Source organism: Erinaceus europaeus, chromosome 11 (assembly GCF_950295315.1).
Source record: "Erinaceus europaeus chromosome 11, mEriEur2.1, whole genome shotgun sequence".
Lineage (NCBI taxonomy): Eukaryota > Metazoa > Chordata > Mammalia > Eulipotyphla > Erinaceidae > Erinaceus > Erinaceus europaeus.
This window is the reverse complement of record NC_080172.1, coordinates 45,669,018-45,682,140: the sequence shown is the minus strand read 5'-3', so window position 1 is coordinate 45,682,140 and position 13,123 is coordinate 45,669,018. Positions and strand designations below refer to the sequence as shown.

General features: G+C 44.8%; 1 protein-coding gene and 1 non-coding gene across 5 annotated transcripts in view; one reads left to right on the top strand and one right to left on the bottom strand.

The window, feature by feature from the left end:
- Positions 1–13,123, top strand: part of KIRREL1 (kirre like nephrin family adhesion molecule 1) — a 118,920-nt gene that overhangs the window by 17,219 nt on the left and 88,578 nt on the right. The window lies entirely within an intron of this gene.
- On the bottom strand, positions 5,362–5,464 carry LOC132541570 (U6 spliceosomal RNA). Its single transcript, XR_009552716.1, has one exon. It is a non-coding gene; the product is annotated as a U6 spliceosomal RNA (small nuclear RNA).

The window sequence follows — 13,123 nt, the reverse complement described above, 5'->3', positions numbered from 1 at the left end:
CCCACCTTCATTTTAGATGTGAGAGATTTGTGTCACAGGTGTATCTGGTTGGTAGCAACTTTGGTATCTTTATCACTGAGTGAAGCTTCTGTCTGCAGATTGAAGAGCACAGAACAGGACTAAAGGGCTTGGGGGGTGGGTGGGTTGGGGGACAGGGCCGGGGAGCTTGGTTTCTAGGATTTGTAAGTGCCCTCATTGGGTTCTGCGTCTGCCTTGGACTTGCAACCCTAAGCTCAACATGGATTTGAGAAACTTAAGACCAGAATTTACCTGAGACTTAGCGCTGGGCTGGAAGTCCACATTCTAAGTGTGTCAGTACCTGTCTCATAGAAATAAAGGCTACCTCTGGGAGTCGTAGCGCAGCGGGTTAAGCGCAGGTGGCGCAAAGCACAGGGACCAATTTAAGGATCCCAGTTCAAGCCCTGGCTCCCCACCTGAAGGGGAGTAACTTTACAAGCGGTGAAGCAGGTCTTCAGGTATCTATCTTTCTCTCCCCCTTTGTCTTCCCCCTCCTCTCTTCATTTCTCTCTGTCCTATCCAACAACAACAACAATAATAACTACAAAAATGAAACAAGGGAAACAAAAGAGAATAAATAAATAAATAAATAAAATATTTTTAAAAAAAGAACTCCTGGCTGCCCCTTTATGGCCCAGGCTTCAGCTAATGCTGACCAAATGGAGAACATTCTAATGTTCCCATCTCTATGTTGATTTTTTTTTCCTCTATGTTTTTAGTCTTTAGGATGAGATAAATTGGATCCTATTACTTTTTGGTCAGTAACTGACTGTGAGACTTCTCTAAGTTTCTCCATTGCTGAATGGAAATCCTGTAAAGACTAAAATGGCTTAAGTGAGAGGGTCCCCAACATGAGGCAGGTTTAGCCAATGGAAGTTACTACTTCACTGCCCTCAGCACTATTGTTATCACGTCGCTGCTTGAAGGTGGAGGCCTATGCCCACTAGCAATGCATTAGTTATCTGAGGGAGAGAGAGAGGGAAGGAGGATCCTTTTGTTCACATTCCTCAGTAGAGGCGACCAACTTTTTTACTTCTATGTCTTTTAGGTTGCATAACTGAGGAAAGGCTCCCCAATTCAGTCCCTTCTGTCCTGGTGTGATTTTTTTTTTTTCTCTGTAAGTGTTAGTATTACTGGAGCTTATTGCCTGTACTCTTCTACCACTTTCAGCAGCCATTTTGAGAGAATAATAGAAAAGGAGAAAGTGATGGCGTACCTAGTTAAGTGTACATATTACCATGTACAAGGACCTGGATTCAAACCCCTGGTCCCTACCTGCAGAGGGAAGCTCCACAAGTAGTGAAGCAGGTCTGTAGGTGTCTTCCTATGTCTTTCCTTGTCTAGCCCCTTTCCCTCTCAATTTCTTTCTGTTCTATTAAATTAAATAAAGTTTTGAAAATGGGGGCAGTGGAGAAAAGGAGAGACCCTGCAGCACTATTCCGCAGAGGCTTTCCCCCACTGGCAGACCCATGTGGTTGTCCCAGACTGGAACATGAGTCCTTGCACATGGTAATGTATGTGCTCTGCATTGTGAGCCACGTCCCTGCACTCATGGTGCAGTCTTTATTCTCACACAAAAGTTGTCCCCTTTATCTAACCGGGCCTGCTTCCAGTTTAGCCCTTACTGAGACCAGCTCCAGGCAAGGCCAATTAATTTGTTGCCCTCCAGCCCCAGTGCCCTTACTGGCTACTACAGAGCCTATATTCTGAAGGGCTGAATGTGTCAAGCCTTAAGGGGCTTGTTGCTCTGACTCACTTCTGTTCCATAGGCACCACAGAAAGAAAATCTGTATTTCAGAAGGTAGTCTGGAATGAACACTGGACTGTGAATCCATTTGAGGAGTTGAGCCTCTTCTTTGCTTCTAATGGAGTGACCGCTTGCAGTCACTTGGATATGTTTTCTTCTCAGAAAATGAGAAAGGTTTTTCTTTCCCATTCCTCTGAATGAAGCAAACATACATCCATTCATTTTTTTCTACCACCAGGGTCCCTACTTGTTACCTGCACAAGGACTCCCACTGCTCCCAGTGACTTTTTCCCCCTAATAAAGACTGAGAGAAACTGGGAGCAGAGGAGTAGGAAAGGGGGAGAGAGAAAACCGCCTATAGCATTGCTTCATCCACTCCTGAAGTTCCCTGCCCTGCAGGTGAGGATGAGTGGCTTGAACCTGGGTCTTTGTGCATTCTCTAGAATTCTTTCTGGATGCACATTTTTCTAACTTATTGTTATCCTATAGGAGCTCAGGAAAGTAACTGATTTTTCCTGGGCTCCTCTGGTTTGGTTTACTGATTTCAGATATTAGAGGCAGGACACTAAGGACACTTTCTGGCTGAGGAGAGCTGGAGTGCTCCCATAGCTTTCTTCTTGGAGAAAGTGTAGCTTGCTCTGGGGAGTGTGGAGTCAGGACCAGGGGTTCTGGTGCTTCTGTGAGCATGTTGCTTGGTTCCTGTGTTGACTAGAGTTTTCCTGAACAAACATGGCTTTGCCCTGAACTTTAGCTTTAGTCTCTGAAAATGTTTTGCAAAATCTTGTGGGAACATAAACATTTGGCAGAATTCTTTTCTTGAAAGCTTCTTTCTTTTTCTGGGAACTTTCACCACCAAGATCAAGGCCCCCTCCACTCTGCTCTCCCTTCCTCCTGCCAGTGAGCCACCCCAAACCCCTTCTCTCCCTTCCTCCCCCTAGAGAAAACAAAGTGAAATGGTGGGCACTGGGAATCTTCTCCCTGCAAACTGGGCCAGAAAAGACAGTGAAACAAACAGAGCTCTCGAGGGAAATGTAGGAATAAGGGAAGGGGGGAGAGGAAGAAAATAAGCAAAGGCACCAGTGGTGAAAAGTAAATTCCAGACATTTAAAATTCTTTTGGTTTTAATCATCTCTGAGGCTGGCCAGAGCTGAGCTGTGGGGGGAGGGAAAAATGAGAACCAGGGCCATGTACTAAGAGTGAGAGGAATTTCAGCCTGAGAGTGCTGCTCCCTGCCAGCCCCTCACCCTCCTCAGGCTTCTCCCTATTCCTCTCCCCTCCCCCCCCAGAGGTGCTCAGACTTCCCTCCTCCTGGACCCCTTCTGGTCAGCCCTCCTCTTTATATCATCTCAGAGGCTCAGTTTACACTTCATTTTAAAGCACTGACCTTTCTGTTTTCTACCAGATTGCCAGTTCCCCAAGGCCCTGATTCAGTTTTGTTAAAAACAAAACAAAAATAAATAAACCCCAGCCTCTTCCATAGGCCCTACTGGGGCCTCTTGACCATGAGAGCCAGGCTCCACCTGGGAAAAGCTCTGGGCCCGTTTTCATTTCTGAAATAGATTTTGTGAAGATGAGGCTGCTGGTCCTGGGTGCTCTCTGTGAGGTTCCATGCTGGAACCTTGAGGACTGTCTCACAGAACTGACTCCAGTGAGGGGCATGAGGACACCTGGGTCTTCCTGACCATCCTTCTGGAGACTGAGCTTATGCAAAAGTTTCGTGCCTGAGGCTTCAATGTCCCAGGCTCAATCCCCAGCACTACTATAAAGCAGAGTTGAGCAGTGCTGTGGTGTAAAAGCAAGTAAATAGATAAATGAGAAAGAATAGGAAGAAAGCACCAGATATGGGTGGCTGGAGGTGGAGGTGGAGGTGGAGGACTCAAGCTCTTCCCTAATCTGGGTCAGGGAAACGGTGGGTTTGAGGAAGTGAACTGGGGCACCTCCTCAGCTGGGTTTGGGGTGATGAATGCTGAGATGGGAGGTGAGTTGTGAGGTTTGCTTGGAAAAAACAGGGAGATCCAAAGGGCTCCTCTAGAGTGGACACCATAGGAACCACCTCACCCTTCCTTATCCTTGTTGGGGTATCGCCTACATCCTCAGCTACTTTCTGCCTCAGTGCTTCCTCCAACCCCTCCCCATCTCTCACACACATTGACTACTCTCTCTCTCACTCTGGAAGCTTCTCTTTGTTCTCCTTACCAGCCCACTCCCAACCTCCCACTCCCTACCCCCCCCCCCACACACACACACACTGGCTTTGAGTTTGGAGGCATTCTTCCTCATAAGTACTTTTTTCCCCACCAGAGTTATTGTGAGGCCTAGTGCCCTCACAACCCCCCCCCCCATACCTGTTAGTCTTTTCTTTTCTCTTTTTCCCTCTACATCAGGGGTGGACAGCTTCCAACCTGCTAGCTGTATAAGTCTGGTAAAATCATTTGTTCTGACTCTGCTGCAGGAGGGGACTCAAAATTTAGGAGCTTCTTCTTCTTCTTCTTCTTCTTCTTCTTCTGCTTCTGCTTCTGCTTCTGCTTCTTCTTCTGCTTCTCCTCCTCCTCTTTCTCTTCCTCCTTTTTCTTCTTCTTTTTAAATATTTATTTATTAATGAGAGAGATAGGAGAGAAAGAAAGCCACGTATCACTCTGGTATATGCAATGCTGGGGACTTCACTTGGGACCTCATGCCAAGAATCCAAGACTTTGTTCACTATGCCATTTCCCTAAATCACTAAAAAATTTTTAATAGCAACATTAAGTACTAATAATTATTTATTCATGGTAATCTCTGGTGCTTCACTGATCCAGGTGGACTTTTTCAGATTGATAGAGTGACAGAGAGAGTAAGACACCACAGCATTGAAGCTTTCTTAATGTGGGAACCATGCTTGAGCCTGGGCTGTGAGTATGTAAAGAAACACACTGGCCAGGTTACCTATTTTTGCCAGCTTAAGTGCTAGTTCTTAAATTGATGGTTTTCTATGGCTGGAAAATGATGTTATAAATATCCAAATGGTTGTTGGTAGAAAATGTCTCTGCTCTAGATAAAGGCTGAGAGAAAGAGAGACACCATACCATCACTTGTGAAACTTGTGGCACTTTCCCCTACAGGCACACCTGTGAGGTAGCCTGAGGCTCAAACTCGGGTAATTGTGCTTGGTAACATATGTGCTCTGCTGGGTGAGCCACCAGTCAGCCCTCAGGCTTTGTTTCTTAAAATTTACCTCTTGCTCCCTGTCTCCAGTAAAAGTACAGCCCAAGGGAATATTAGAGTTGGGTTGGACTTAGACCAACTTTGACTTTTCTTGGGTAAAACTGATGTATTCTAGGACCTCCATTTATTTGACCATCAAACAGGGAACTCCTAGGTGAAGCCTGATGCTGAAAGTGCATCTCAGCTTCCTCTGAAAGAGCAGGGATTGTTCTGGTGTAAATGTAGCCCATACACCTCCTACCTGTGTGACCCATTAGTTCACCTTGTAGAAGAACTGTGGTATCTGCCTCACTAAGTGATGATAAAGAATGCACTGTGTAACTTTTGTAGTGTTTGATAAGGGACCTGAGCTGTTCCAAGCTTGCAGTGTATGTTAAATCTTTTTTTTTTCCTTTAATATGGAACACTTCACAGATGTGTGTCATTCTTGTGCAGAGGCCATGCTAATCTTCTCTGTATAATTTCATTTGTTTAGTATATGTGCTGCAGAAGCAAGCATATGCTAAGTCTTTTTATTTTTTTAATCTTTATTTATTGGATAGGGACAGCCAGAAATTGAGAGAGAATTGGGTGACACAATGGGAGAAACAGAGAGACAACTGCAACTATGCTTCACCACTTGCAAAATTTTCCATTTGCAGGTGAGGACTGGGGCCCTGAACCTGAGTCCTTGCACACTGTGACATGTGCACTTAACCAGGTGTGCTAGCACTCAGCCCCTTCATGTTATGTCTTATTGTTAAACTAAATCCTATATTTTGTGGTGTGGAGTAATGAGAAGAACTCTGGATTTGCCCAGGGTCCTTCCTGATTTTTTCTGTGTAACTCTATACAAGTTTAAGATTTTATTTATTCAATAACCAGGGTGGAGGAGAGTGAGAGAATCAGAGCATCACTCTGGCATATGTAATGCTTGGAGACTGAACTCAGGACCAGTGCTTTAGGCACTGTGCCACCTCCTAGTCTGCTGCTGTCTTAGTCTTGATTCTACACCTCTTGCCCCAGTGCCCAGAATAGTGCACTCAAAAAGTGTGTCTGTGAAATGAGTGATGGAACATAAGATACTGATTTGTGCAGAACAAGGAGCTAGAGACTCAGAATGGGAAAGCCACTTAGTTGAAATGGACAGCATAGAAGACCCTTTACTTGGAAGACCCTTTGTGCTACAGGTGTAGCTACATCCCTGACCTCTAGAAACCAGTCACACTTCCTACACACAGGTTCCATAAAGAAATAAAGAAAAGAAAAATCTCTGAGCACTTCCAAATGTTCCCAAGGATAAATTCTCTTCAGATGAGAATCACTGAGCTAACCAGAGAAGAGCTAGAACAGGAAGTCAAAGCTTCTGACTCCCAATCTGTAGCATTTTTCTGAAAGGTCATATAATCATAATCATCCATTTCTTCCTTTACCCTTGGCCCACATCCCATAAAATTGAAAAATATTTATGTTGTTCCGTTGACAGTGTCTTTGTCCTCTATCCCATTTCAGAAATGAGTAGGTATTCATCCAAGCCCTGATTTACCTGTGTCCTCAAGGTGAGGGCTAGGCAGGAAGAATTGACAGTGAGTCTGACTTCCTCTAGTAATGGTGTGTGTGAGTGTGTGTGTGTGTGTGTGTGTTGTGTGTCTGCATGTGCATCTGCAACACCTGCCACTGCTTTGCCAGAAGCAGATAAAAAGAATGGGACCCTTGCAGTGCCAGACTAGAGGACTAACTGTTCTGCCTCAGGCACCTGCTTGCAGCCCCTCTCCTCCTCCTCCCACAAGCAATGGTGGTGGAAATTTTTCCAAGGGCCTGTGGCACCTTAGAGTATAATTTGAAAATCAGAGATTTAATCCAACCTGAAAGTTCCCATAGAAAACAAGACAGGGAAGGGCAAGTGACTCACTATGCAATAGAAAGTTAAGACTAAACTTCACTTACTCCACCCCCCCCCCCCATACCTACCTCCCATCCATTTAGGAAACCACCCATTTACCTGCCTTCTCCCACCATCCAGATTTCATAGGTCAAAAGTCCTTTATGGGTATGGGAAAGGTTGGGAAAGGAAAAGAGGCCTAGAGGCAAGATTACATTCCTAAGAGATTATTCTGGGATGGCCTGAGGATCCCCTGTCTTCTAGACATGCCCTTCTTCAACCTCTGCCCCCACTCAACTAGGGGCCTTAGTCCTACTGTCATGGCAACAAAAGGATTAGGGTAGCTTGGAAACCCCAAGATATGGGAGAGGATTTAAGGAGAGGAGACAGGCCCAGAGGAATGGAGAGAATGAGGTGATAAGAAACCCAGACAGTGGGGGTTGGTGGGGAGAGGGCCTGCACAGCAGAGAGAAAGGTAAAGGGGAGGGTAGAGATGAGAGAAAAGCCTCATCCATAGTAAGAGAGAAAAAGGAGGTGGGGGGGGGAGAGGAAGCTCAACTTTTATTTAAAATCAGAGAACAGTTGTATGCCTGTAGTCGTTGCCATGGTGATGGCAAAGAAAAGGAGATAGAGAGCTTGTGAATCCGTGAAAACCCAATAGGGGTAAATGTTTAAAGCCAGGAACAAAAGCCTTTCAGAAATAATTAAGTAACAGGCTGCAGGTTCCATAGTCCTGTCCATTGTCTGGGATTTGGCCCCAGTTTCCAGCCTGCATCCCTCCCTGCCCCCATCCCATGCTTCATAGAAGTCACTCAAGTTTTCTTCCTTTAGCTGGGAATGACTGCCCTTCTCTAATTTCATCTCCCCAGACCCTGGCTTCCTCTCCCTTACTGTTTAAGGGAAGACAAAAAACAAGACAGCCTTTGGTAAGCTAAACAAGAACTTCTGGATGTTGAGTTTCTGATTCTGTGGCTAGAGGGTGCAGATGTCAAGACAGGCTGACTCCCCTCTATCCTAGCCCTTGTGGTTTCTGATATGTGGGGCAACCAGGTCTCTTCTGGGAGATCTGCTGGGGTCACTCAACTGTGTTTAACTCTAATTCCTCTTTGAATGCATCTTAGGCTTTTTTTTTTTTTCCCTAGCAGACTTAATCACCTCAAGCCTCAAGATGTCCAGAAGCTTAGCTGATACTTTGGAGGTTTAACTTTATTCTGCAGGAATAATAATAATACCAAAGTACTTTAATTTTTTTAAATTGAGTCTCCATCAGCCACTTCCACCCCCACCCTAAACATCACTGCATGTAGCTGCCCCATCTCCCCAAGGGAATTGTCTTTGACTACTGCCCCCACAGCGCGCGCGCACACACGCACACACACACACACACACACACACACATCTTCAGAGGCCTGGCACATCAGAGGGACTGTGGGACTGTGGTGTTCTTCTCTTCCTCTCATCTCTGGGATGCCGCTCTGAACAGAAGGCCAGAATAACAGAGTGGAATCTTGGGTAGGAAGCTTTAGCTCAGCAGTCCTCCTTCCTGCTGTTATCACCCACCTCCAGTCTGGTCTTTCAGATCTTCTACATTGTATTCTTAGACTAAGCTTGGCCTTCTGAGAGAACTGTAGACCCAGTTTCTGAATGGCATGGCTCCTGGAAGAAACACTTTTCCTGAGCTGAGCATTTGGGGGAAGGCCACCCCAGGCCACTTGTGGACAGCAAGAGTGTTGCCTAGGACTTGGTTCAGCACACCCTCCTGTCCATTTATGGGAACCACACAATAAAGTGGTGCTTTTCCTAAACCACCTGCTTTTACTCATTTCATGCATATTGTAAATTGTATCACTCATTTTGAGTTTTCCCTGTAGGCAACTGACTGCTTGGGAGCTCAAGGCCAATCTTGCAGCCCCTCTCCATGTGAGGGCATTCAGGGCCCCAAGGTATTTGTTTTTCAGACTAACTTTACCAACAAACTCAAGTTATTGCTCTTGTCCTTATTCTTTCCTCTATTTGTTTAATTGCCATTATCTTTACCCAAAGCCTACTTTACTGATTGATTTTTTTTTTCTTTTTATGATTGACTTTCTTTTCTTTTCTTTTTTAGGAAAGAGAGACATTATAATATAGAAGATATAGAAAGTAGCATAGTGGTTGGCATATAGTGAGCAGTTACAAAAATGTCAATGACTATTTTAAGTATTAAATAATATAGATTGCCTCTTATCTTACTTTTAAAGGGTCTGTGAAAATAGGACAAAAGCTGTGAGTCCCCCAGACTGAATGACATTTGTAATATAGTTAATTCCCAACTGACCCAGCCAGCCACCATTTTTTTTCTTAATTCTCTTTATTATTATTTGGAAATATTTTATTTATTTATTTTTGAGAGCGATACAGAGAGAGAAAGAAACACCAGAGCACTGCTCAGCTCTGGCTTTTGGTGGTGTGGGGGGATTGAACCTGGGACTCTTTTGGAGCCTCCGGAATGAGAGTCTATTTGCATAACCATTATGCTATCACCCCCACTTCTTATTTATTATTATTTTTTACTGTGGAATGAGTCTTGGTAATAATGATGATGATAATAATCAGATTTGCGTTGCTTATTAAAGTTGACTTGGACTGCTATTTAAATGAGCTTCTGATTCCCAACTCACACCAAGACTGACAACCAAAACCTTTTGGGTGGTAAAGGGGAACAGACTGCTTGAGATTTAAGGTTTTTCCAGGGATCATCTCCAAAGTGAGAAATTCTCTGTGTGAGTCCTTGTACTGTTTTGTTGTTGTTGTTGTCATTGTTTGTTTTGCTTGTTTTGTCTCTCTTATTTTGGGGGGTTATGCCAAGCCTGAGGCCAGGAAGCATGCCAGGGTGGGGCAAGAATCTAAGCCCAGTCACCTTTGTGTGCTTGCACAACCCCATCTAAAGCCCAACTTCTATTTTTTTGTTGTCTATTCATTTTTGACCAACCTTTCATTTTTGTCCTGGAGGGACAAGAAAAATAGCAACAATCCAAGGTTGACTTATTTTGTCCCAGCCCTCATTTACTAAGCATTTACTAGGTTCATTTAGGTGACTCAGGGCAGGATTCAGTTCTTTCTCTTATCTAAGTTAGAAAAAGAAATAAAAAACTGTTCACACAGCTCAGGTAACAGAGGTCTCCCTTAGCCAGTGTTTCTCTTTTTCATTTACTCCTTTTCCATTTTTGCTCATGCATTTATCTGTCAAGGTCCCCTTTCCTCTTTCATGTCATTTCCACAAGGTCCTTCTCTAGCCCTTTCTCCTTCTCTGTCAAGGTCTTTCTTTTCCTTTTACATTTTCAAGGTCTCCCCCCACTTTGGGAGGGCAGATAGCTCTATTTCCTCCCCTTCTATCAGTTTTTTTTTTTCCCCTCTTACAGTGGGGGTGGGGAGCAGCCTTCCAGATCTCAATTCTTTTGCTCAGAAGACAAAAGAGCCTTCAGAATTAGGAAAAGGTGGGGGTGGGGAGGATTCCAGTTAAAAATCTTCATTAGGGTCAAAAAACCTGACAGAAAAGCTTTGTTTGAAGGGAATGTGAAGGGGGAGGAGGAGAGAACTGGCAAATAGCAACTCTCAACCTCAAAAGGCAAATATCTTGAGACTTGAAGGAAATCTGGAGATATTGAACATTCCCATTGAAGTACTGGAAAAGCTTTATTCTTTATTTTTTATCTCTTTAACCAGAGAATCCTCTCCTTTCAAGGTTCATAGAGTGGGCTGTCAGGAATTGGGGGAGCTGGGATGGGAAGGAGAGGAAAGCAGGAAACTGATTTTGACTTTACCATGGGTCAGAATTGTTAAATCAGAGGAGGGTGATAACATAGCAGGTCTTGAAGTCTCAGTCCCTAATGAGTGGCTGGCCCTGAGCTGCCCAGAGGAGCAGGGGTGAGGTGCTGTGTGGTGGCTGTGCATAATGCACTGGTTGGCAGGAGAAGCAATTGGCAGCCCAGAAGAGAGTTGCAGGTGGAAGGCACACAACAGTGCTGCTGTGGAGGGGCCCAGATAGGATATGGTGTGTGGTGACCTGGGACCCAAGCATGAAAAGTGATGTGTTGTGTGGACAGAGATGGGGTTGGGGAAGCAAGGTTCCAACAGGTCATCATTTATCTAGGACTTTGGGCATAAAAGATTCAGAAATGTACTTTAATTTTGAGAAAGAGGGCAAGCAAAGGGTGATAGGGAGCATTGCTGAAGGGATATAAAAAAATTGGACAACTAGACTGAGGAAGAAAGCACAAAATTTGGCATTCACAAAAGGACACTGGGAGAAGGCAGGCAGCACTCCAGACACATGCCTGAGACACTAGGGTCCTGGGTTCAAACCATAAGCCAGATGAGCTGCACTTTGCACTCTTTTTCCATTGAAAATGTGTAAATGAATCTATTTTCTTAGAAAGATTTATTTAAGAGAGAGGGGAAAGAGAACCAGAGCATCACTCTGACATATGCAATGCCAGGAATCAAACCTCAGGATTAAGAGTGTAGTGCTTTTTATCCACTGCGGTAAGTCTTAGGCTACCTAAGTCTATTTTTTGAAAAAGAACTAGAGGGATCAGGATGTGGCTCACCCAGTAGAACATGCACTTTACCATGTTCGAGGACCTAAGTTCAAGTCCACATTGACCACATCAGAGCACCACACAGAAGGGAAGTTTCATGAGCAGAGGACAGTGATGTGGTGCCTTTTTTCTGTTGCTTTGCTTTTATTTTCTGTCTGGTAGAAAAAAAGACTGAGCTGAGGAGAGAGCTCAGCTTATTAGAGCACCAACTTATGTGCCTGAGACCCCAGAAACCCAGATTCAAGCCCCTGCACCACCTATTTGCAGAGCTGAGCAGTGCTTTAGTCCCTCCCTCCCTTTTTTCTTATTCTCTTGATCTCTCAGAATAAATAACATATAAAACCAAAAATCTATCAGGAGCATTGGAATCATGTAGGCATGAAGCCCTGACATCAAGAACAAAAAGAACTATCAGAAAAAGGAAACATTCAAAAAGAAAAAAGATGATATACTGGAATAAAGAATGATAGAACCCGGGACTCCTTAAGAGGGGTGAGGTCAGGGGTGGGGGTCAGTTTGAGAACTGTGAGTGGCTAATGTTTAATCCCAGGCTGCTTTTGCCCCACCACCTTGTATCCAGCCATTGACTGATGTGTGATGAGGGAATAGGAATTGAATTTAATATTAGTGTGAACAAAACGTAATTAGGAAGAGAAATTTACTTCTGCTGCTCTGGCTGCTACAGCAACAAAGTTACATAAGGTTCACTCAAATGACTTGGGAACAGCTTTACCTGTTCTTGCCCCCATGTCTCTGGCTTGAGTCCAAGAAATAAATGGTCCCAAGCTGCAAGTTCTCCTTCTAAATGCCCCAGTTCTGGGGTGATCTGGGGAATAGACCTGAGACCCTCAACTTGTGAGATAGGTCAGTACACAGTGAACAGATAAGGAGGAACTGACTGGAGGGGAGAGGGATAAAGAGCTAAGCCCAGTGAGATCTCAAGCTGGGGGAATGGAAAAAGCAAAAGCACTGAATTATCTTGAAGATTCAGAACAGGATGGATTCTGGAAGGAATTCACTCTGCAGTCCTGTATTCCTGCAGTCTGAGAGGTGAGCAAAGGAAAGCATATAGGACCTTTTGGCAAAGCTCCCATGGATAGCTGAGGCTGAGGACTTTTGGGGGTGACATGGAATGGAGGGCAGGGCCACAGACTGCCCCCCAGAGAGGGAGGCAGGAGTGGAAACTCTAGGCTTAATTGCTAGGTCTCACTCAGTTCTTCCAGAGAGCACAGAACAGGAAATTCCTCAAATTCCAGGCTTGTGGGATCATTGCCCAGCACAACCACAGAGCAAGGGAAAGAAGCAGGGAGAGGGAGAGGGAGAGGGAGAGGGAGAGGGAGAGGGAGAGGGAGAGGGAGGGGGGGGGAAGGGAGGGGAGAGAAGAGGGAAGGGAGAGGAGGGGACAGGATGGGAGAGGAGGGAAGAGGAGAGGAGAGAGGGGAGAGGAGAGAGAGACAGAGGAGAGAGAGACAGCTGCCTCTTCACTCCATCTTTCCTCACTTGCAATTTGAAAGCAGCAGCAAACTAGAAGGGTTTAGGAGGGCAGCCAGTTAAAAGAAGGCCACCAAACAGTAGTCCCCTGCAAAGAAAGCTTCAGGTCTAGGATCAGGGAGGTTGGCCCTGCTTGAAGTAAGCTTGGGGTCAAAAATAGTCTTCTATGGATTGGGTCAGAAATTTTTTTTCCAGGGTGAGTTTATTATTATTATTTTAAGC